Source organism: Mobula birostris, chromosome 22 (assembly GCF_030028105.1).
Source record: "Mobula birostris isolate sMobBir1 chromosome 22, sMobBir1.hap1, whole genome shotgun sequence".
In the NCBI taxonomy this organism is placed as follows: Eukaryota; Metazoa; Chordata; class Chondrichthyes; order Myliobatiformes; family Myliobatidae; genus Mobula; species Mobula birostris.
The window spans coordinates 17764449-17788741 of record NC_092391.1 but is presented as its reverse complement, the minus strand read 5'-3'; the positions used below and the strand labels follow the sequence as shown (position 1 = coordinate 17788741).

The window sequence follows — 24293 nt, the reverse complement described above, 5'->3', positions numbered from 1 at the left end:
TGTATTTGCTGGAGTATAGAAGATTGAGGGGCCAAGAAAGAATGGGTGTGGGGAGGATTTTTCCTATAGTGGGGGAGTCTAGGGACAGAGGGCACAGACTCAGAATAGACAGAAGTTGCTTCAGAACAGATGACAGATTTCTTTAGCCACAGGGTGGTGAATCTGTGGAGGCCAAGTCATTGGGTATATTTAAAGTGGGGGCTGAAAGGTTCTTGATTAGTAAGGCATCAAAGATTACAGGAAGAAAACAGGAGAATAGGGTTGAGAGGGATAATAAATTAGCCATGATGGAATGGTAGAGCAGATTTTAACGGGCCTAATTCTGCTCCTATGTCTTATAAAGCCCACTCACTTGACCTTCTAGCTGCACAAAATTCCTGCTCCAAATTCAAAATCCTGGATGAGAAAATGATTGTTTTTAGATGCAAACCCCTTGCTGAGCAACTATCAACACTTCACCATCAAAACCCGTAAAATATATCAAACCCTTAATTGAAACCAACACAATTAGCATGAAATCTAAACCCCTAAGCTCCCTTACCCAATAGCATCACTGGAGTACTTCCATCAGAAGGACCCAGTGTGTCAACATACTGGCTTACCACCTTCTCAAAACAATTAGGCATAAGCAATAAATGCAGTTGTTCAGAGACACTGAAATTTTTATTTTTATGTACTGCCAAAGAAATCTGTTTACCACATTATTTGATTGTCAGCACCGCAACATGCTTCACACATCATTTCCCCTTTCCAGCAATAGTATTCCATAAAGGAAAGCTCAGATAAGAATCAATTCAAGTGGCTACCGAGAAAATAATGGTCAATGTCTATTTGGTCACATCCAGTTGTGGCTTCTCAGGATTGTTGGGTAACTAGGTCTGCAATGACTAGGTAGATGAATGCATGTGGAAATATTTAGACCAGATCCATATTAAAAGAGAAAATCAAACTTAATGCTTGGCATTTGTTGCACTAATTACCCTTGGGGCACAATTTACTGAAATATTAATGAGTTGGGGAAGAAATGGAAATATTTGTACTGCATTTTAAAGCAGGAAAGGATTTAGACCAGTCACATGGCAGGGATCTTTACAGAGGATGGATGAGTGAAAATGTAGAGTTTGACTACAAAGTATATAACACTAGTACATAAAAGGAAATACAAGGGAATAATGAGTCAGTCTTGTGGGCACAAAGATTGAAATAGTTGCAAAGGTACATTGGAAGAATTTGGAAATGAGACAAACATTTGAAACTTACAAAAGAAAAGCAAAAAGATGGCAGCAGCAACAAATGAGTAAAATTTAGTATGAAATAATGCAGGATGTGGAATTTTAGACAAGTTTCAAATTTTCACAGGTATTGGGAAACGGTAAAAGGCATTACTAGCAAATCAGTCCCATGCACCAAAAGTATAACCAAGCATTAATGTAAAAGCAGGTGAAGAGTTAAGACAATACATAATACTGCAATGAAAGAAATCATGTTGGCTTGTATGAATTAATACGGCTTGAAATGTAGTTTGGGGTTAAACAAAAAACTAAGATAATAAAGAAAGATAAATAATTTATAGGTAAAGATGCAATTCTTATTTATATCATTTACCATTAAAGCCACTAAACCCCATTTACTCCAGCTAGTTGAACAAGCAAACAGTTAAAAGATTTATTGAAATAATGTCCAACATATCATATACAACATCAATACCATCAGCTTATACTCGTGCCCCTCTGACTACTCTTCAGGCAAATCATATTATTCATAACAACTCTGCCATCACTGACCATTCATCCCCAACACTCAGGAAAAACACAATAGATAATTCAAATAAATCTTAGTTTATTTCAGAAATAAAATTTAAAAGAGGTGCAATTTAAAAAATGCACCACGGTGCTCCTCTTTGGCACGGGCATAAATCATTTGAACTGTTGTTGATGGTGGTCTTACTGCAATACTTGAACAGTATTCAATATTTTTAAATAGAGTAACTAGTAGATTGCTAATATTCACTAAAGTCAATTTGTAATGCAGCACTATAACATTGCGTATTACATACTAGAACCATATCCAACAGTTTCATAAAACAATATACGTGCCACCTTAAAAACACTATTTTGGTACGGACAATACTGTCCCTGGTCCCTTGATTTTAATAAAACTCAATTGTCACATATTCCCTGAAACATTTTGTTTTATACAACAGGAAAGTAAATCTATCAAGAGCTGTGTTTTCTGGTTGTAAAAGATTACCTGTTTTGATTCCTAGCAATTGGCATTACAAGTAGGATTCTGAATCTTCTCTGATACACATCTAACACAAGTCTTTATGTGATGCAGGCAGCTGTGTGGCACACACAGTGCAGACAAAGAGAAAACCTTGTAACTACAGCTCCTCCCTATTCCACTCGCAGGCTTGAGATCATACCCTACAAAACAGCCCAAAGCCACAGGACATCTGAAGACTCCAGATTGCTAAACACACATACAGATAAACCAGAGAAATACTGAAATAAAGGAAGAAATTACACAAAAACTGTAATAGCAACTGCTTGGTTTATGTAAAAAGTAAAACAAATTCTAGCATGCTTCTAAAACTGCACTTCATATATATTCTATAAATCATTATTCAACACTCACCAGTCTCAACATTCAGACCCGCATCCACCCACAGACGGAACGAAATTACATACACACACACATGGATACTACAGTCCACACCCACCAACTAATATGACTGAAGGTGGCTGGGGGTCTTACAAGGTAAAACTGTCTGCAGATTGCAACTGGACAAAGAACATCTGAGCCAAAAAAAATACTTATTTTATTTTACCAAACTTAAATACACGCAGCGTGACTTGATCATCCAATACACGCCCTTGGACTTGGTTTTTATCAAATTAACTAACAAAGCTCGTTACAATTGCATCAAGTGTGACAATTTAAGACCAATCACCCTGCAACTTATCTGCTTTTTAAAAGTGAAGTTGAATTTTTCCAACCACTAAGCTATGGAGGAAAAAATGCAGGGCTCGCACTGGCTCCAGAAAAAGTTTCTCCCATTTAAAAACAATATAAACTACATGTTTTATATTTAAGCGGGGGACTTTGAAAAGCTTTCTTGTGCAAACTCCGCACTGCAAATCATCGCCCGCCTGCTTCCATGGCAACCGCACAGCCCCGGTGCCTCCCTGGGCTCACAAGCGGCCTCCACCGTCCGCGGGGCGGGCCTGGAGGGGCAATTAAAGCAACCTTCCTTCACTTTTCCTCCCCGCCATTAAAGCCCAAATCCGACGACCGCGCCTTGCGCCCATTTTCCGCCCCTCTCACCTCGCCGCTCGCGCTCCGCTTGTTTGAATGGAGCGCAGCCGCTGGTCCCACAGTAACCGCAGCGGCTGCGTGCGCAGGCGCCGCTTCCCCGGGGGCGGGGCTTATGGCAACGTCACAGCATTCGAAATAGTTGACGTCATTGCTCCCCGCCCCGAAGGGAGATACGTCGCTGTTGTGAGACACCAAAATGCTGCAGATGCTGTAAATCTGAAATAAAAACAGAAAATGCTGGAATTTTTCAGGAGGGCGGTAGCACCACTGCACAGAGAAATAAAATTAATGGTTCGGGTCAATGGCACCTCGTAAATATTCATTGTTAAATAGCACTCTGTTACCAGACCTCACTATTTGTATTACACCAAGCTGTCGTCGTGGCTATCCCTCGAGATTCGAGGATGATGGTCTTTGTTCTGTTGATCTACTTATGGGCTCTCAAGTGGCTTATGAGTCCAATCTTGGCTTTGAAAGTTCTTCCGCATTCAGGACAGGTAGTTCCAGATGGCAGATCGGGCTTTGGTTGTTGCTGCCTCTCTTTCCATGTTCTTCTCTTTTCTTCTAATTCTGCACATCTGTACATTTGTGATGTACACCAAGCAGACGGAATATACAATCAAGCTGTTGAATGGTAGCTTGCAATGCGATAGAACTTGCCATTTCTAGAACAGGGGAGCCACTGTATCATCAACCATAAGCAAGTGATTACCAAAATCAACATTAACTCTCATTGTTTTTTTCAGATTTGGTCCTTGACCACTGTTTAACTTTTTAAATTCCTTATTAATCTTTGTTAACAATAGTAGTAACACATCCTTTCAGTCTTTGTGGGATGATGACATTACTTTAGAGCTCAAGCTCTGAGACAAGTGCAGTTATACACGTTGCAAATTTTGCCAATTGCATGTGACATAATAAGAAGATGAATTATCTTTGATTTGTTTCCATCTTTGTGACTGAATTGATCTTATGCACTAAATTTGGACACCGTCTCAATTTGTTACAGCTTCGAATTTGTCTCTGCATTCACACAGACTTACCACTGGAGGAACTTTGACAATAGTGGGGTTGATAGTAGGCACTGCATGTGTGGTCTTTACAATATGAAGAGATAATCATAAAATCATATGCCAAACGGATCCCGACCCGGATCTGGGCTGTACCCTCCAAATATGCGGACCTGCCTCTTGGATTTTTTGTACTATCTTACTTTACCTTTTCTATTTTCTATTTATGATTTATAATTTAAATTTTTACCATTTATTATCGATTTGTTCTCCAGGGAGCATGAAGCGCAGACTCAAATATCACTGTGATGATTGTACGCTCTAGTATCAATTGCTTGGTGACAATAAAGTAAAGTAATCTCATGTGTAAAGATGTGGTATGTTAAAATGCGAGAGAGGTGGCTTTTAACATTCTTAAACCATTTGCCACTAAAATATTCCCAGAGCTCTCAAATGTGTGGTATTATTTCAAAAAAATATCCCAATTGAACAAATAATAAGAGTATATTCACATACACAAGAGATTCTACAGATGTTGGAAATCCAGAGTAACGCCAAAAAACCTGGAGAAACTCAGCAGGTCAGTCAGCATCTATGGAGAGGAATAATCAGCTGACATTTTGGACCATAACTCTTTATCAGAATCCTTCATCGGGATGTGTGCGTTACTCTAGCACATTCATATGCCAAGGACTGTGTACAATTCCAATCACAATAAATACTGGAAGCAGGTTAGCAAATATCCAAAAGGCTCATCTCTACATTATGTCTTTTCACTAAATCCCCATGAAGTTCCCTGGACCACCTTTCTCCACTGTTGAATACATCATTGATCTCAACTAAATGAAGATAAAACTGAAATACATTTGGTTGGTTCCAAAAGAAATAAACCTCTTGACAAACTTGGGAACTTGGCTCCCCTTGTAAAATCAGATGTAACAAGCCTGAGTATTATCCTTGATCCATATCAGAATTTTAAATCCCATTGAGAAAGTGACCAGAGAAGCATTTCTACACTTAAGAAATCTTGCAAAGATTTGTCTATTTCTGTCACTGAAAACTGATTTATGCCTTTACACCAAACAGGGTCGATTACTACAATAAACTTTTTATTGACCTTCCAAAAAATCTATTGACAAACTTCTACTCATTCACAATGTTGCTGCCTGACTTTTAACCAAAAGCAGGAGCTTATCACTTTGGTCCTCACTACTCTGCATTGGCTTCCTCTATTTTTTAGAATTGATGTTAAAGTTCCCTTACTTGTTTTAAAAGCTCTTAAACATCTGGAACCAGAGTACATGACATAACTGTTTTTATTTTATAATCCTGCTCAAGTTCTCAAGTCTTCTTCGGCTGGTTTCTTAAACTTAAACAATCTCCCTCAAAAGATAATTGGCAGGTCAGTTTTTTTGAACTCAGCTCTAAACTGTGGAATTCAATACCTAAAACTAAGGGATGCAGATTCAGTTGACACTTTTAAACACCAACTCAGAACTTGAGTTTCGTGCTAGGGAGTTTTCCCCAATAAAATCAGGCCAAGGATATAAACCCTTAGCCTGATTGTATTAAATTGAGCCTTTTGCAAAACTCAGCCTTTCACCTGGAGTTGCAGAGTAACTGATTGTCAGAGTCCAACATGAAATCACATTTAATCAGCAGGATTCCAGATGGTTATCATGGCACTACAGATACATAGCTGAAACTATACTTACAGTCTTATTCAAGGATACAAGGTGATTTGTGCAGGCAGTGCAAATAAGTGCACTGGTGAGCTTTGTGGCTCAAAGAATATGGTTGAAATATGCTCTCAGAGCAATTGGATTCTGCCATTTCTCAATCTACTTAATGTCACAGACCTGAACCATCCACAGCCCTTCTTCTTTTCATAATAGACCAGTTCCAATGGAAACTCTTCTAATACAATTAAATCTGCCTTGCTTCCAATGATTCTACCAGGCAAACTTCTTTTAATTTAATTTATTTGGTAGCCTTCTTTGATATTTTAGTCACATTGAAGCACAGAGTGCTGGGGGGATACAGCAGATGACCGCAACAAATAGCGAGGTACTCTTCAGCAACACCTAGAGCAAGGCGAAAGAGTGATCCTGATTCAGTTTGAGGAGCAGAGAGCTAAATGGAAGGCACAGCAGACAGCGAACAACAATTCCACCATGCCTTACACATGCAGCAACTGTGGCAGAGCCTGCCTTTCCAGGATCGGCCTCGAAAGCCACAGTCAACGCTGCTTGACAAACTAGTGAAGGGGAGGAGGGGCATTCTTCTTACCCCATCCCTTATTTATTTATTTCCCCCCCTTTTTTTTCTCTCTCTCTTTTTTCTCCCTCTGTCCCTCTCACTATAAATCCTTGCCTGCTCTCCATCTTCCTCTGGGCTCCCCCCACTGTTCTTTCGCCCTGGGCCTCCAATCCCATGATCCTCTCATATCCCTTTTGCCTATCACCTGTCCAGCTCTTGGCTCCATCCCTCCCCCTCCTGTCTTCTCCTATCATTTTGGATCTCCCCCTCCCCCTCCCACTTTCAAATCTCTTACTATCTCTTCTTTCAGTTAGTCCTGACAAAGGGTCTAGGCCCAAGACGTTGACTGTACCTCTTCCTATTGATGCTGCCTTGCCTGCTGCGTTCCACCAGCATTTTGTGTGTGTTGCTTGAATTTCCAGCATCTGCAGATTTCCTCATGTTTGCGTTTTTTAAATCCAATGAAGTTACGTTGCCTTTTCATGATCTCATATATTATTTATTTTTTTGTACTTGCTCTGTTCATGACATTCTCATTAGATATTCATTTCTTCCATGATATTCTTTGCATCCTCCTCAAAAACCACATCTCTGCTGCTTCAGTTTGTTTCCTCATGTTACTAGATATTGTCCATATAATATAACTGGATAAATGTAACATTTCAGTACTCTGAGCACCATACATTGTCTTTTTGCAATTGATAAATATACCCATGTTTGCACTTTCTTCAACAACTATATCAATTAAGTTTTGTAGCTCTTCCTCCGTACTTGCAATTAACACACTGTCATCTGCATATCTGAAATTATTGATGTTTTCGCTGCCAACTTTGATTCCCAAGATGTCTCTTATTTTTTGTAATATTGTTTCACTGTACACATTAAACAAATCAAGGGAGAAAACACACCCCTGTCTAACACCTCTCTTGATTTTCGTAAACTGAATTCACTTCTCCATCTATTCTTACAGTGGCAGTTTGTTTCCAGTACCGATTAGGCAGAGGTCTCTTGAATCTAGATCTAGAGTTCCCTGTAATATTTCATAGATGAATTCATCGTGGCTGATCCGTTTTCTCCTGCCTTCCCCCTGTATCCCTTCATATCCTGACCAATCAAGAATCTATCAACCTCTGACTTAACTAAAAGACTTGGCCTCCACAGCTGCCTGTGGCAAGGAATTCCACAGATTCACCACTCTCTATTTGCGCTCGAGCTAAAAGACCTCACTTTGTTGGTGGCTGCACATATTCTATAATAACTGGTTCTCAGGCAGAACAGTGGTTGGAGAGGGTTTTGTTTCAGGAAAACAAAAGAATATAAATCAAATTAATCCCAAAATTCCAAGCCTACAAATTACTGGCAGTGGTTAATACATGACAACAGTTATTATCAAAGACCTGGTGTGACATATAGGCAACTTTCTGCTCAATATCAAGCCTTCAATCTGCTAAAGTGATGGAAAGTAGCCTTGATGATGGTGCTGCCAGACAACATATGATTATAGTCACTAATCACATACATCCATATGGCTGTACCCCTCTGAGTCGAGGGTCATTTGACTTTAAAATTACTCTTTTATATGCATTAATAATCTACTTCCTCATTTCCACTATTCTCCTAACTTCTTGTTGTTCTGGAAACCCGGCCGCTTACTGTATTTAGCCATGTAGTTACAAAGAGTGTCCTGGTCTCTTCTGTAATTTGCAAATCTGGACAGTGAGTGTTAAGTGCAGAGAGTGAGAAATAATTAGAACTACCCAAGTTTGAGGAACTCAACAAGTCAGGCAGTATCTATGGAGGGGAATCCAGGTTCAGGAACAGTTATTACCCTTCATCCTGAACCACGGTGGTTAACCTCATTTATCATCATCTATGAACTCACTTTCAAGAACTTGACAGCTCATGTTCCCAATATTAGTTATTATTATTATTATTTATTTTTCTTTTTGTATTTACACTGTTTGCCAGCTTTTGCAGCTTAATTGTCTGTCTGCCTTTGTGGTAGTTCTTCATTGATTCTACTGTGTTTCTTTATTCTACTGTGAATGCCTGCAAGAAAATGAATCTCAGGGTTGTATATGGTGACATGTGCATACTTTGATAATAAATTTACTTTGAACTTTGAATAAATAGATGAAGATTTGAACCAAGACTCTTATCAGGGCATCCTGTCCAGAAATATTGTCTGTTTATTCCCCTCCATAGATGCTGTCTGAATTGTTGAATTTAAGTCAAGTCAAGTTTATTGTTATTTAACTATTTACACCAATACCACCAAACGAGACAATATTTCTCCGGACCAGTGGTACGCATAACACACAATAACTTAGGAAAGTAATAATTAATTCTACAAATAAATTATGCATAGATAAATAAAGTAGAGTGCATAAATTAAATATTGTACAGTACAAATTATCCGGTAACACCTCGAATGCGATGCAGCAGGGAGTTCAGAAGCTGCTTTTCATCCCGAGTCTCCTTCTTATGGTGGAAAGTCAAAGAGGATGCTGGATGGATGGGTGGGATCCTTGATGATACTAAGGGCTTTGCATGTGCAATGTTCCTGATAAATGTCCCCAGTGGATGGTAGCGAGACCCCTACGATCCTCTCAGCCGTTCTCACAGTCCTTTGTGGGGACTTCCGGTCTGATGCTTTGCTGCTCCCATACCAGATGGAGATGCAGCCTTGTTATGATGCTCTCAATGGTGCTCCTGTAAAATTCAGTTAAGATGGTGGTTGGGTGAGGGAGGAGTGGGGAAGCCTCGCTTGCTTCAATCTCTTCAGGGAGTGGAGGCACTACTGTGCCTTCTTGTGCAAGGAGGTGATATTGAGGGTCCTGGTGAGGCCATCCATGATGTGAACTCCCAGGAACTTGGTACACTTCACTCTCTCTATGGAGCAGCCACGTATCCTTCAGCATTTTGTACGCAATTGCTCTAGATTTTCAGTATCTGCAGAATCACTTGTGCTTATAAACTTGAGTGCTGCCTGCCTGGCTAATTGTCAACTGGAGAACAAGCAAAAACTTCTGAAACACTGGTCTGAGACTGCAAGTCAAACTAGCAGTAAATCATGCGGTGATGATCAAATCTAGAAAGTCATAATTGCATTATCTTTTCCTATACTGCTTAACTTGACAAAGAACAAGAATTAGAGATTACTTCAGGGGTTTTGAAACCTATTTTACAGAGTCCTGCAAGTAAAACGTGAAATCTTGGTCTCACAGTTTAGTTCATTATCCAGGCTGGCAATGCTCAGAAAGTAACACACACACAAAATGCTGGAGGAACTCAGCAAATCAGGCAGCATCTATGGAGGGGAATAAACAGTTAGTTTCTTACTGGGAAAGAGACAGTAATAATGCCTAGGTTACATGGAATTTGACATTTCAAGCCTTTTTATTGTAGAACAAGAACTGATGAGAAAGAATTTCATAATTCTGAGGGGGAGAATAAGAAGAGATCAGGGAAGGACATGATAAAGTGACACTAGATGCCAATGACGAAAGTGACAAAGTCTGCTGTAAAATTACAAATTAGTTACTTCTTGTAAATTGGGCTTTTTCTCAGTTAATCATCTCCCTCAACCCATGTTCTGCTAATGCTATTATGTTTATTAGAAAAATATGAAAATGGTCCTGCTTTTACTTTTGGAAATTATTTTGAAAATCTGTAAATTAACTTATAACACATATACTATTAATTTCAAGCAACACACAACCTTCACCACTTACTTCAAATCGGTGTCATCTCCTGCTGCCGGCAGTTCTGTGAGTCTTCCTTCACCCCTTGCTGTGCTTGATCTGATCCTGACGACCACAACCATCCACCTTATCTATGTAAAGCTGCCCAACACCACAACAACCACTCATCTCCCGGAGCGAACACATCTGCCACTGTTGGTGAGTACTGACACCCTAGTATGTTAACTTTCTATGATTTATTACGTTGAATTTTACCTTAAATTGATGAAATATAATATGAATATTGCCTTGCGGTACTGTGAATAAATTACAGATGAAACGTATTTAGGAAGCCCTCTGGAATGCATCCCTATTTTCTCCATTTAAATAATTATTCACATTATGCGATTTCACATTATGCATCGACTGCAAGGAACATATCCCCCACATATAACGAGGATAGGGTGTACCTGAAGACTAAATGCATGGTAGCATAACGGTTAGCACATCACTTTACAGTGAAAACGATCAGCGATCATGGTTCAATTCCCGCCACTGTCTAGTTTGTTCTCACTGGCACTTGGTGAGTTTCCTCTGGGGTGCTCAAGCTTCCTCCCACATTAGTGGTAGTAAGTTGCTTGCATGCTATGTTGGCACTGGAAGCATGGTGACACTTAACGGGCTGTCCTGCACAATCCTTGCTGATTTGATTTGATGGAAACAGCAGATTTCACTACATGTTTCAATATAGTGACAAATAAAGCTAATCTTTAAAATGTTTTGTACTATGGCCAACTCAAGAAGTGGCCCCAGTGCAAACGAAGGCCAAAAGCTCAAATAAGGTCAAGCAGGGTTTCAAAAATTCAACACAACAGTTCAGACTGCAGAAGCTATTGGCATGAAGAACCACTGGCAAACCCAGGCAGCAGAGTATGGTCCAAACTCCAACCGGTGAGTGAGCATGGATGGTTTCTCACAAATGCAGCAGGCTCTTCTTCCTCTCCACTGCCAATCTTAATCTTTTATTGTACTCCTATCCATTTGTCATGTGCTAGAGAGCCTGCTACACATGCACTGCACTTCTCCAAAGATAATTCTGCAGGAGATATTTTTAAGATGGATCAGTGAAAATATATTAAAGTAATCCAAAATGCTCTTGTAAAAATTATGATGCTATAAATGTGACAAGAGCACCATTCTTCTACTTTGTCTAATCTTCAACCAAAGGCACTGACATTTACTTTAACAACATTTAATAAATACTACAGAACATACTTCAAATTCTTCTCTATACCTTGCTTACTTCATATTGAGAAAAGAGAAGTTACTCATCGAGAAATTACTCAGAGCACAAGACAAGTATAATCTGTTCTCACTTTATCATTGTGAAAGCATTTTGGATTTTCTCCCAACAGGAATTAGTGGTAAGTGCAAGGAAATGGGAAACAGAAGAGATTCTGCAAATGCTGGAAATCCTGAACAACCCGCACAGAAAGCTGGAGGAACTCAGCTGGTTGGGCTGCATCTCTAGAGGAAAAGAAACACGTTGGACCCAGACCCTTCATTAGGACTCACCATTCATCTTCATCAGTCCTGATAAAGGTCTTGGTTTGAAGCATCAAGTGTTTACTTCCCTGCATAGATGCTACTTGACCTGTTCAGTTCCTCCAGAGTTGCTATGCATTGATAAGGAATTGAAAACTTGGCTGACATCTGACTTCAAGCTATGAGGTGAATAATGATGTGAAATGGATTTATCACAGACTGAAAACTGACCTGTCCTCTGACTGCTTTCGATTGTTCTAAGTAATGTTAACCAATCAGGGGTCAGGTTCGGAAGGCAAAGAAGGAAGATGACATCACTTTCATCAAAACTATTTTTTTCTCTCTATTCAATGCAAATTTTGATTTTGCCCACAAGATCCGATCAAAATCTCTTTTTTTTTGGCATAGAGGCTCTCAGCATCTGTTGGCCATCAATGCATAATAATGATAGAGCTAATTTGCAATGTTCCAGGCGTGACACTGGAATGAAGGTAGTCCCTTTGCAACCAGAGGAATGTTCTCAGCATTGGAGAATTAATAAAAGACTGGAAGTAGTAAAGTTACTTCAAAAAGTTCCAATAAAAGGAAAAAAAATGCCACTTCAGCCAAATATTACTGCTCCAATAGTAAAAGCAAAATTACTTAGCAGGTCAGGAAGCAGCTATGGGAGGGAGAAACAGAGTTCATCAACTTTCAGGTTGATAATGGAGATATTATTGGACACCTCTTTTCTAAATATATCACCAACTTTGCCGTACACTTACACTTAGTGGCCACCTTATTAGGTACACCTTGTTAATGCAAATATCTAATCGGCCCATAATGTGGCAGGAACTCCACACATAAAAGCATGGGGACACAGAAACACAGAAACATAGAAAATAGGTGCAGGGGTAGGCCATTCGGCCCTTCGAGCCTGCACCACCATTCAGTATGATCATGGCTGATCATCCAACTCAGAACCCTGTACCAGCCTTCCCTCCATACCCCCGATCCCTTTAGCCACAAGGGTCATACCTAACTCCCTCATGCTGAAGAAGTTCAGTTGTTGTTCCGATCAAACATCAGAATGGGGTAGAAATGTGATCTAAGTGACTTTGACATGTGGAATGATTGTTGGTGCCAGACGGGGTGGTTTGAGTATCTCAGAAACTGCTGATCTTCTGGGATTTTCACACACAACAGTCTCTCGAGCTTGCAGAGAATAGTGCAAAAAAGTTTAAAAAGATATCCAATGTACAGCAGTTCCGTGGGTTAAAACACATTGTTAATGAGGGGTCAGAGGAAAATGGCCAGACTGGTTCAAGTGACACATAGGCGACAGTAATTCAAATAACCACGTTACAACAGTGGTGTACAGAAGACCATCTCTGAATGCACAACACATCAAACCTTGAAGTGGATGGACTACAACAGCAGAAAACCACACTTGGTTCCTCTCCTGTCTCTAAGAAAGTGACCACTTTCTAGCAATGTCATTTCTACGTCAAGATTTGCAAGAAATACAAATGCATACAGAAGTACGGAAGATGTGCCCAGTGGAATAGTTGCCCAGGAACTACACTGCATTTAAGTTTCTGCTTTGACACAGAGGTAAGAACAGGTGGTGTATCTTTATTTACAATTTACAGTCCAGGGACTATCCATTCAGTCCAATAAGTCTAGGATAATGTTAATTTTCCTATACAAGAAGGTACCATATGAGGTGGAATTCATTGCCACAGTTGACTATGGAGGCCAAGTCATTGGGTATATTTAAAGCAGCTGATAGATACTTGATTAGTAAGGGTGCCAAAGGTTATGGGGAAAAGGCAGGAAAATGGAGCTGAGAGGGATAATAATTCAGCCAAGATGGAATGGCAGACCAGACATGATGGGCCAAATGGCCTAATTCTGCTCCTATGTCTTATGATTTTACGAACCTCATTCTGTATTAATTCATCCTACACATCAGAATATTTTATTGCATAAAGGCTGGAAAGTTAGCAGTACATTTGGCAGTGATATCTTGCATTATAGAGATATCGCAACTTTCTTGTTATCTTAGCAAATTAGTCTCCCAGCCCCAGAGCAACCTTTCAGCCAGGAGTCTGTGTGCGGCAGGAGACAAAATGAAGCAGGAAAATAATTTAGAAAAGTTGGTATCTGGAGAATGTGCTCAAAAGGAAGAAAATCACCGGACATTGATTACAATCAAAGCCAAGAATTTACAAGGCTGGCCTTTTCTCCCATAACCTATCCTCATTTTGCAACATTCAAAATTCCTGTGTGAAATACTATACTTTTAGTATCAACTATAAGAAAGAGGAATAAAGAAGGAGAATAACAGCCAATAGATGTTTCAGAAACAAGCAACACACAGTCCAAATCCATGAAGAGTTTGGTCTGTGCTCATCAAATCATGAGCTTCTTTTCAAAGGGATTGTTTCTGGCAAGATGTTCGTATATCATTAAGGCCATGTCCAAATATGGATTACAATACTTGATTGATGGGTTAAGCTAAAATTCAAAAATGGAATTGTTTGGGACCAATAACCATAAGAACTCAGCTCATGCCAACATGCTGCAATCAAATAATGCCTTCAACATAGAAGCAAGTTCAATCAGGCGTAGCTGGGTAAATATTGGCTCTGAACCATAGGAGGAAGTATTGGATTGGCTTGCAGAAAGGTTGATTATTGTCCAAACAATCACGACTGCCACCCTTCTCAATGCTTATTCAAACTGAAGTCAACTGTTGACCAGATTTTGGCTGCAGTTCTACACTTGCAGCAGCAAATTTAACCTATTTTGCTCAGAGTCTCTGCATTTTCTCTGTGACTTTGAACTCACATTGTGTGCCTTCACTTTCAACTCCAAACCCTTCCTATAGTCTTGTGCCATCTTCCTCCCACTTCAAATTGATATTGGTTTATTATTGTCACACGTACTGAGATGCAATGAAAAGCTGGTCAATTGATCAAGTCTTTTGTTTTGCTGACATCGAGGGAAAAGTTGTTGACGTGACACCACTCCTACAGGCATCCTATTTCATTCTGCTCAAGTCCACCTAACAAAACCCTTCTTAAAATCCGCTTTAAAATTTCCATCAGTCACCTGATTCCTCTCTTATTTCTGCTCAGGCCCGGCTCCAAACTCTGAAATGCAATATTAGAAGTGAAAGTGCTTGTTAACCATTCAAGGACTACCAGAAGCTCCCCAAAAGGTTCACAGATTGTGTTTGTTCTAGATAGCAAGGTTGGAGATGCCCTCCCCCCCTCCTTCACCATTGTCCATCCCCTTTTACTCCTCTCACCTATCTCCTTACCTACCCATCACCTCCCTCTGGTGCTCCTTCCCCCCTTTTCTTTCTTCCATGGCCTTCTGTCTTCTCCTATTCAATCCCCCCTATTCCAGCCCTGTATCTCTTTCACCAATCACCTTCCCAGCTCTTTACTTCATCCCCCCCCCTCCCGGTTTCACCTATCACCTTATGCTTCTCTCTTCCCTCCCCCCACCTCTTAAATCCACTCATCTTTTTTCCTCCAGTCCTGCTCAGGGGTCTCGGCCCAAAACGTCAACTGTACTCTTTTCCACAGATGCTGCCTGGCCTGCTGAGTTCCTCCAGCATATTGTGCGTGTGTTGCTTGGATTTCCAGCACACTGCAGATTTTCTCGTTTGTGATTGGAGACAAGACCTATTCCTCTTCAATATTCAAACACGTGTGGGTGCAGCATCCAGACACAATCAGTATTGAGATGTTATTTACTAGCCTCACAAAGTTCAGGATTATTGAGGCAAAGTACACTGCACTCTACCAGAAGGCTCGGCATGGATCTGCAAACTCAGGATACACTGGGATCAACCTGTCCATGAATAACATGGCACTGCACCTTCCTGATGAGCCAATCACTGATGCAAAACGATGCCATGACCAAGTTAAGAAAGGGAGATTTGCTTAGAAAAATCACAACAGTGTCAGAAATTGCCAAATCACTCACATTTATTAGTACAATCCAGAAATACAGTTCACTCTGCGGACATTTTACAGATGTCCCTAAATTCTACCAAATCAAATTTATAAAATAAAAACATACATACTTATTTGAATATTTAACAAACACCATTATTTGGTCATCAAGCCAGTTGATTTGATAACTAATTATCAAAGAAAATGGTAAAGTATTACATACATAAACCCATTGTCTGTACACAGATTCAAAGGTCTGCAAGTTGTCCTTCTCACAATGTATTTTTGCAAAATGACAAATGGCAGCAAATGGATTTCAAAGGAAAATATCAGTACTGCCCATAAGTGGAATTTCATCAATTTGAACACTGAGCTCAAGTGAACAATCTGTTCAGATAATATATCCATAATCTTGGAATAGAAATGTTTGCTTTCCCTTTCTTTATAACATTCTGCTGAGAATTACACACCAGGTTACATGTCCTAGTCTCTGACTTGCTTGTTCTACAAACAACAGGGATTTGTGAAGTACTGTCTGAGAAAGCAGGCAATTTGTTTCCTTCACATCCTGGTTGAGGAGATCACTTCTCTACGGACCCCCAAAGAAGATTTAAGTCGAGATCATGAAACATTGATTTGGAAAATAAAAAATAAAATTATCTGAGCACTGATATTGTAGCAGGCAGAGGAGTTGCCCCATCAACTCCATTTTAAAAACCATATTTGAAAACCATGCACATGACAAATTTAGCAATTAATAATGTTCAACATTAACTTATGTAAATTCGAAGTCAGTCTGAAAACAAACCACAGCATGATCTGACAAAAGGACACAACTGTTCTTTTGTTCACCGATGGTTCAATTCAATGAAGCACAGATCATTGACTGTGCTGCGCAAGACGTTGACTGCATGTTTATGTTCAGTATGATGTTGAACCATTCTGGGCTTTGCAAATTCTGGTGGTGTACTACGGGCCTAAACCATTTTACTTCAAATATTCAAAGGACTAATCAATATGCATTTACTTTGCTTTCACTTAGTGCAGTCTGAATATCAATCACATTGGCTTTGAAAATCTCGGAATAGCAGTCATGTAGTTTCAAAGACAGGGATGTCAAAGCCAGAGTCATTCTTTGCCACTCATTTGCTGAGTTCTGAATAAATGTAGGTCCAAGGCTGTTAGCAATCCGTCCTTTCAATTCTAATTGGTATGTTCCAAGGGGAGGAGGAGCGATGCAGACAACAACTTAAATCCATTGAAGAATACCAACAGTTTGTTGGTTACAGTTCTCACTGTCTATCAATTAATAAGCATCTCCATAGCCCACACTGATTTAATAAAAAAGCAGGCTTGTGTATATGGTCATATTTTAGCATTAGCTCAAATTTAAGCAAGTATTTACATAAGAAATTGTACTACAGTAAAGTATGTAAGATTTACATTGATGGTAAGCCTGGAGATCCCACGGTTGTGGAGATAGGCTCTGGGGTTTTGTCATTGCTATTATATACTTGAAAAAGATTCACCTCCCCTCACTCAGCTTAAATTTCAGAGTATTGAAAAACAAAAACAAAAGATTTAATAGCTTAAGCCCCACTAGTTCCTGAAAAATAAAGCATTCTATACTCTTCACATATATGATCCCTCCCTTCCCACCCATCCTTGCAAATGAAAGATACATTATAAAATGCCATCTTCAATTAAAAGCAAATGGTTGTAGACCTTAGATAGCTCAGAAGTTTCCTGCTCTCCCGTCTGGAGAAATGTTTTGGAGCCACATTTGTCAGATAGTCCAACAAGCAAGCAAACTTAATTTATGGGGAATAATAACTATATAATTTAGACTGACTACAGATTTACCATTTATTTCTAAACAAAATATTGTCTCCTTTACACAGATACAACTCGTTAAGAGGGAGAGAAAAATTATTTAACATTATGAATGAGGTTATTGAAGTATAATTGGGGCTCACAATCAATATAATTTGCTTTAATTTGAAAAGCATCATGGCAGTACAGGAAACCTATTAAACTGCAATTTAAATATTTGCCCACATTTCTACTTAAAATCTTTTAGAGGGAGACAATCTTCATGAGTACCATATGCCCCCCACTTGAAAACTTAGTTTTCTCTTTTAAAATACTGTACCATGTTTTATGGGCAGTCCAGATCAAAGTTCCAAATTTTGCACTGAAGAACAAACTGGTCTACAGGGAATCATCACAAATAACACACAGCAAATTAATTATACAGACACTCCATATTTCCTTGTTAGAGGCAAACTCCATTTGCAACTAGAATGAAATAAATAACCGATGATTCATCCATCACTGAGGTAGAAACCAAAAATAACATTACACACATTTATGAAAACTAAACACAAAGGAAGTTCTACCAAATCTCTTCCAACCAACAATAGTGAAAGGAAATTGCTGATTGAGACAACTGATGAGTTCAGGAGAGTGAAAAGATTCTTCTCAGGACATTTAAAAACGTCAAATCTGGATTAGGTGAAATTAAGCTCAAATGTCGCTCACTGATCTGCATATTTGGAAGCAGGAAATTTCATACCAAGCAACAAACTTCTAATTATAACTAACAAGAAATCTGTAGGAGCAGCATTTTTACTATATAATAAATATTTAGCTGTGGCTGCTTCACATTTGAAGTTTTCACTGTAACGTAATAAAAACAATCCTTGACTCGATTTCTTCTGATCTGACACATAGAACACATTGCGGACTTGGATAGGAAGAAATTAGGGAACATGTTAAATTATGCATTTCTTATAATTCTGTAAACCATATGTTGTTACCACACAATGTTTTACAGATAATTATCATCTTTCTTTTGATAACTCTTAGTGCCCCTGAGTTTATAGGCAAATAACAGCTCATATTTTCTTCCTGCAGTACTTGATAGACCTGCTTTTCTACATTGCAATTGGGAATAAGCCACTGTTTAGGACTCTGACCCTGCATAACAGATTACTGAATACTTATGAGTAATAGGATGGTTCTTTTCAGAACTGCCTAAGAAAGATATAAATTGGCTGCAACTTGTTCAAAACGCAGCAGCAAGAATCTTAACCACAAAAAGAAAATCTGAGCATATTTCACCAGTTTTGGCATTATTACACTGACTGTTCGTATCCTTTTGGATCAATTTTAAAATACTATTAATTGTATACAAGGTTCTTAATAATCTAGTTCCTCCATAAATTTTGGAGTGTCTATCCCTTTATATCCCTAGCCATAATCTTAGATCCATGAACACAGGTTTGTTTAGTGTTCCTAGAATCAAGCATAGAAGAACTGTTGATGTGGCCTTTTGCTCTTATGCACCAAAAATCTGGAATACTCTACTAACTGAGATAGTACTGTGGAACGTTTCAAAGCACTTCTAAAAACCTACATTTATAATTTGGCCTATTTATAGGATTACTTAATGCCTGTTGATGTTGATTACATTTATACTATTCAGCATATTTGATTACATTTTATTCTACAATATATAATGTTTGTCTTATGATTTTTAAATTTGTCTTGCATTTACATTGATTTAGCTTTACAATCTTTGTAAAGCACTTTTGAGCTACATCTTAATGTATGAAAGGTGCTATGTAAATAAAGTTATTATTATAATTAGTGTTCATAAAGGTCCTAATAGATATTAGAACATGCAGTTACTCTGGACTATTAAGACACAAGAGATCTTTACTGAAACAAAGCAATCTATTACTTCTAAAATGGCCTCATACATTCTATAACATATAGATATTCCTTAACAAAATATTATGAGAATTCTAATAAGTCACTGCAATCCTTCTAAATGGATATCCACAGAGGAAAGTACCTATATGTTAATGTGAAAAGATTGATTAAATGGTGAAAAGCTAAATTTTCCATTTTACTGAACACTTTCTTTCAAATGCAGAAATGTGTTTACAGAAATCCAATCTCCTGTTGCTTTCCTCTAATCACCATAATGGCATGATTTAATTCTGTAATGTTACCGGTGCCATATCAACTGATCTAATTCTGTGAAACTCGACATTTGTTCCATTTTACAATGAAGCTAAAAAGTCAATTATTCTTATCATGCTTACCTTCCCTTAGCTCCTGTCATGCTCAAATTAAAATAACCCTATTAGCAATCAGATTCAGGATTTTTGAACAGTCGCCCAGCTATTTTTTTATTGCACAAACATTTTCTGGAGCTTAGAGCTTGAACAAATATGCAGGAAAGCAACAATGTTTCCCACAAAATATTTTTTTCCATTCACTTGAAATCACCTCGTCTTGTTGGAATATAATTCAATCTTCTAATAGCTCACTCAGCTGAACATATTTCATAGCTTCTCTACATGTGTGAACCACAAGAGGTATTATCGTAAAATACAGCTAATACTGCTTTTAGCATACTTTGCGATACATGGAGTGACTAATACATCTGCTGGAGATATTTTGTCAGAATACTCCAACTTCTTTTTATGTAAGCATAATCATTCTGCCGTACTGAATTAGAAGATCACCTGACAAACAGAATAGATACATGGCTAAATCAATCTCACTCATCTACAATCCCAGAAAACTATTTTTGATTCCATTAATGGGCAGTCTTCCTAGCAGAAACTATTGGCATCTATTATTTTTAAGACAACAGTTGGCTTCTTCTAATTGTTCTCTGCAACAGACAGCAATGATAATATTAAAGCTGCATTATGATATATTGCATTGTCACAGTTTAGAACAAAGTCAGAAATTATAGAACAGACTTTTTAAAAAAATCATCAATCCTGTTTGCTGTATCAGATCTGAACAGTATCAAGGTATTTAAAATTTATTTGTCGGGAATCTTATATCTCTACTAGACTTAGCAGCAACGGAGACTGTGGAAATACCATTCCTGTACCATTACTAATGGTTACATTTGTGAGCCAACACTGGAACTACTCAAAGGGTCAGCTAGCGTATTAGAGAGAGAAAAATCGACTAATGCTTCGGGCCAATTACCTTTAATCAGATCTGTTCTGATGGAAGGTCATCACCCTGAAATATTACACTGCTTTTTCTCTCTACAAATGATCCCTGCTGACTATATACTGCATTTTGATTTTAATTCCCATTTCCAGTCATAGCAGTAATTTCTTGCGCTGTCATGAAGACCATCCAGAGGTCAGTTCCAAGTATTCAAAAATGCTGCAAAATTGTGACTACAAGAATGCCAATTTGTCTTGTAAAATGTTTTTGAAATACTGTTGTGATGTGGAAAATTCCAATTTTGGCTTCAATCACTTGATTGCACAATGGGGGAACACTTAATATAGGAAATAAGTACTTACATTGTCACTACGTAATGTTTTTGTTTTTAAGGTTCAAACTCATGGTGTGCAATTATGTGAAAATTGCAACTCAATCATGCATTTCAATGCTAATATTATCCCTCAAAAACCTTTTTTTTTAACTTTAATTGAAAGATTATTAAATACATGAAAGACAAAGGATCATATAGCAGCAGTCAACCTTGCTTAGAATTCCACAACAATTTCTGAGACTGAACACTTTATTCAAAAGTCTGTAATTCACTCCTTAATCAACCTACATGTCTATTTATCTCCTTCGGCCAAAAATCACCACACCAAGAGAAAGTGTGAAGCAGCTGATTAATTGAGTTAGCCAAAACCCTCAAGTGTGTTCTTACCACATCAAAAACAAAATTTGCCTACTTGCTTGTTAAGGTCTGTAATTACCAATGGTGCTTCAATACTATTGAACTGTAGCAAGTGATGATTTTGTTTTAGAAAAATATTGATATTCCCTCTGAAATGCACATTAGTAAAATCTCTTTCCACACTTTCTTACCATCTTCACAGTTTAAGATGCTGAGTAATACTATTGTACATCTTGCAGGAAAAAGGCACCAAGGACATCATGGTCTTCCACTGCATCTGACTCCATCTCCAGATGTCTTAACTCTGTCTTGCCACTGGATACAGATGGTCTCGGACGAGTGAGAGAGGTTGCTGTTGCACAACTCTTCCTCACTGTAAACTAAGTCTTTGCACAAGTCACTCTTGTCATCCCAAACTAACGGTCAGGTGTGGGTACATTGGCAGCTGTAGCCGTAAACCTGCACACTTGCACACCTGCACCCCTTTATCTTTCCCCTTACTGGTTTTTCATCTGGAACCTACCAGCCTTCTCCTTCCCACCCTCCCCCCACCTTCTTTATAGGGCCTCTGCCCCTTCCCTCTTCAGTCCTGACGAAGGGTTCCAGCCCAAAACATTGACTGATCGTTTCCACGGATGCTGCCCAACCTGCTGAGTTCCTCCAGCGTGTTGTGAGTGTTGCCTGCTCTATTCTTTCCCTGGTCAGTTTACGGCCCTGGCGCAGACCCGACCACAGTGGTTGAAATACATCAAAGAGAGCCAGTGTGCATTCCGGGAAGAGTGTGGGACTACCAACATGGTGTTTGCCGCAAGGCAGCGGCAAGAGAAATGTCAGGAGCAAAATGCTGACATGTTCTGCAGCTACATCGATCTGACTAAAGCCTTCAACACTGTTAGCAGGGTCTGTGGAAGATCATGGCAAAAGTACAGATGCCCAAGAACATTCATCACTATGGTGCAGCAATTCCATGATGGCATGCAAGCTAGAGTTCAGGACAATGGTGAGACATCTAAGCTCTTTCCTGTCTCAAATGGGGTTAAATAGGGCTACATCTTGGCACCAACGCTATTCAGTCTGGTGTTTTCCGCCATGTCGACTGATATCTTCAGCGACATTGACATTGGCATCTTGGCATCAGATTCCACACTGAGGGGAAACTGTTCAACCTCAGGAGGCTCCAAGCAAAAACTGTTACAACAGGGACTTCCTCTTTTGCTGATGAATATGCTCTCAATAGTGGTTCAAAAGATGATATGCAACATTATGTCAACAAGTTTTCCGATGATCTACCAACTTTGGGCTTACCATCTATACAAAAAAGACTAAAGTAATGCATCAGCTACTTCTAAGGAAATCATGCATTGAGCCAAACATCACAATCAATGTTCAAAGGCTCAATCTAGTGAACAGATTCACATATCTTAGCAGCTCACTGTTGAAGAACGTCGACACTGATGATGAAGTAAACGCCAGGATTGCCAAAGCGACTTTCTAACAACGCCTAGAAGAGAAGAGGTACAAGTCTACAGATGAAGCTGAAGGTGTATCAGGCCATAGTACTTCCCACTTTGTTTTACTCCTGCAAAGCAAGGACAGTGTACTAAGGGAATGCCATTTCCCATCGGATGCCAAAGAGACTGGTTCACATTGGACTACAAAAAGGTAAGCCTTCCTGTGGTGGCCAAAGGAAATGCTATAAAGACACCCTGAAAGCTTCATTAGAAGCCTCTGGCATCAACCCAGACACATGGGAGCATATTGCCTAGGATCAGTTTGAGTGGCGCTCCTCTCTCCATAATGGTGCAGTGACACCCGAGGCAGAAAGGACAATTACATAGGCTGTCCAAGAAAGCCCAAGCCAACAACCTCCAACCCAACAAGGCTGCCATCCTTTGTCCACACTCCCAAGAGCTTTTCAAGTGTGGATTGGCCTCTCCAGCCATCTGCGTACCCACGGACCAGTCCAGCCCCTACAAATCGCAGATGACTAGAGTGGTTCTCATCATTACATGGTGAAGGGATAAACAAATATCTTGCAGGAATTAGCTGTAAAATAAAGTGAAATAATTACTGTTTACTAAATAGATAAAGTCAATAGAATTCTCTACAAACCAATCGAAAAAGTTATGTAGTACTTTAGCCGTGTATCTGACAGACCCCAAATTTGTTCATTCATCATGAATTGCCTTGAAAGCCACTAAATAATGCAGTACAAGTGCGGAAGTAATTAAGCTCCGGTGTAAAAATTAAAGAAGCCTTCAAAGAAAATGGATTACGAAACACTTCTAGAACTGAATAAAGAAAAATCACAACAGTGAAATTAAATATTAACAGTAAAAACTTACACCATTCACAAATAGGTTATCCACTACTCAATGCTACTCAACTCTGAAGCCTACAATCAGAGTATCTAATCATTAATGCTTTATAAATATATTTACAAGTTAACATGGCTACAGGCAGCAATGCAACAATCATTCAGTGTTTCAGTGTGCTTCCCAAAAAATGGTGTACAGTTTAATGATTTAATGTAAGCAGATCTGCTTATCTTTCCTGAACTAACTTGTGGAACTATAATCACAGCTCCAGGGTCAACCAGCTAGGCAAGTTACTGGTAGTTAATCTTCAAGAGCACATAGACAGAAACTATTAAGTCAATGATAAGCCTGATGATTCTGAAAAGCCAGGTATTGTGAAATGAGTTCTAAATACAGAAAGTGTTGGAAAGATCCAGGTGATCAAGTAGCGTGTGTGGAGAAACAGTTAACATCAACACTCTGTCTTCATAGATGCTGCCTGACCTGCTGGATATGTCTACCACTTAGTTTTTGTTTTCTTTTGCTCATTTACA

The 24293-nt window shown here is 39.0% G+C and overlaps 1 protein-coding gene and 1 long non-coding RNA gene across 2 annotated transcripts in view; one reads left to right on the top strand and one right to left on the bottom strand.

The window, feature by feature from the left end:
• Positions 1 to 3417, bottom strand: part of LOC140186206 (neuronal calcium sensor 1) — a 79197-nt gene extending 75780 nt beyond the window's left edge. The window contains exon 1 of the mRNA XM_072240178.1: positions 3328 to 3417. The gene's annotated coding sequence lies outside the window, so the exon portion shown is untranslated. The remainder of the gene's footprint in view (positions 1 to 3327) is intronic.
• The window catches only part of LOC140186207 (uncharacterized), a 49422-nt gene that overhangs the window by 8161 nt on the left and 16968 nt on the right, over positions 1 to 24293 (top strand). Inside the window, exon 3 of the long non-coding RNA XR_011882811.1 lies at positions 10298 to 10489. This is a non-coding gene — a long non-coding RNA (uncharacterized lncRNA). The remainder of the gene's footprint in view (positions 1 to 10297; positions 10490 to 24293) is intronic.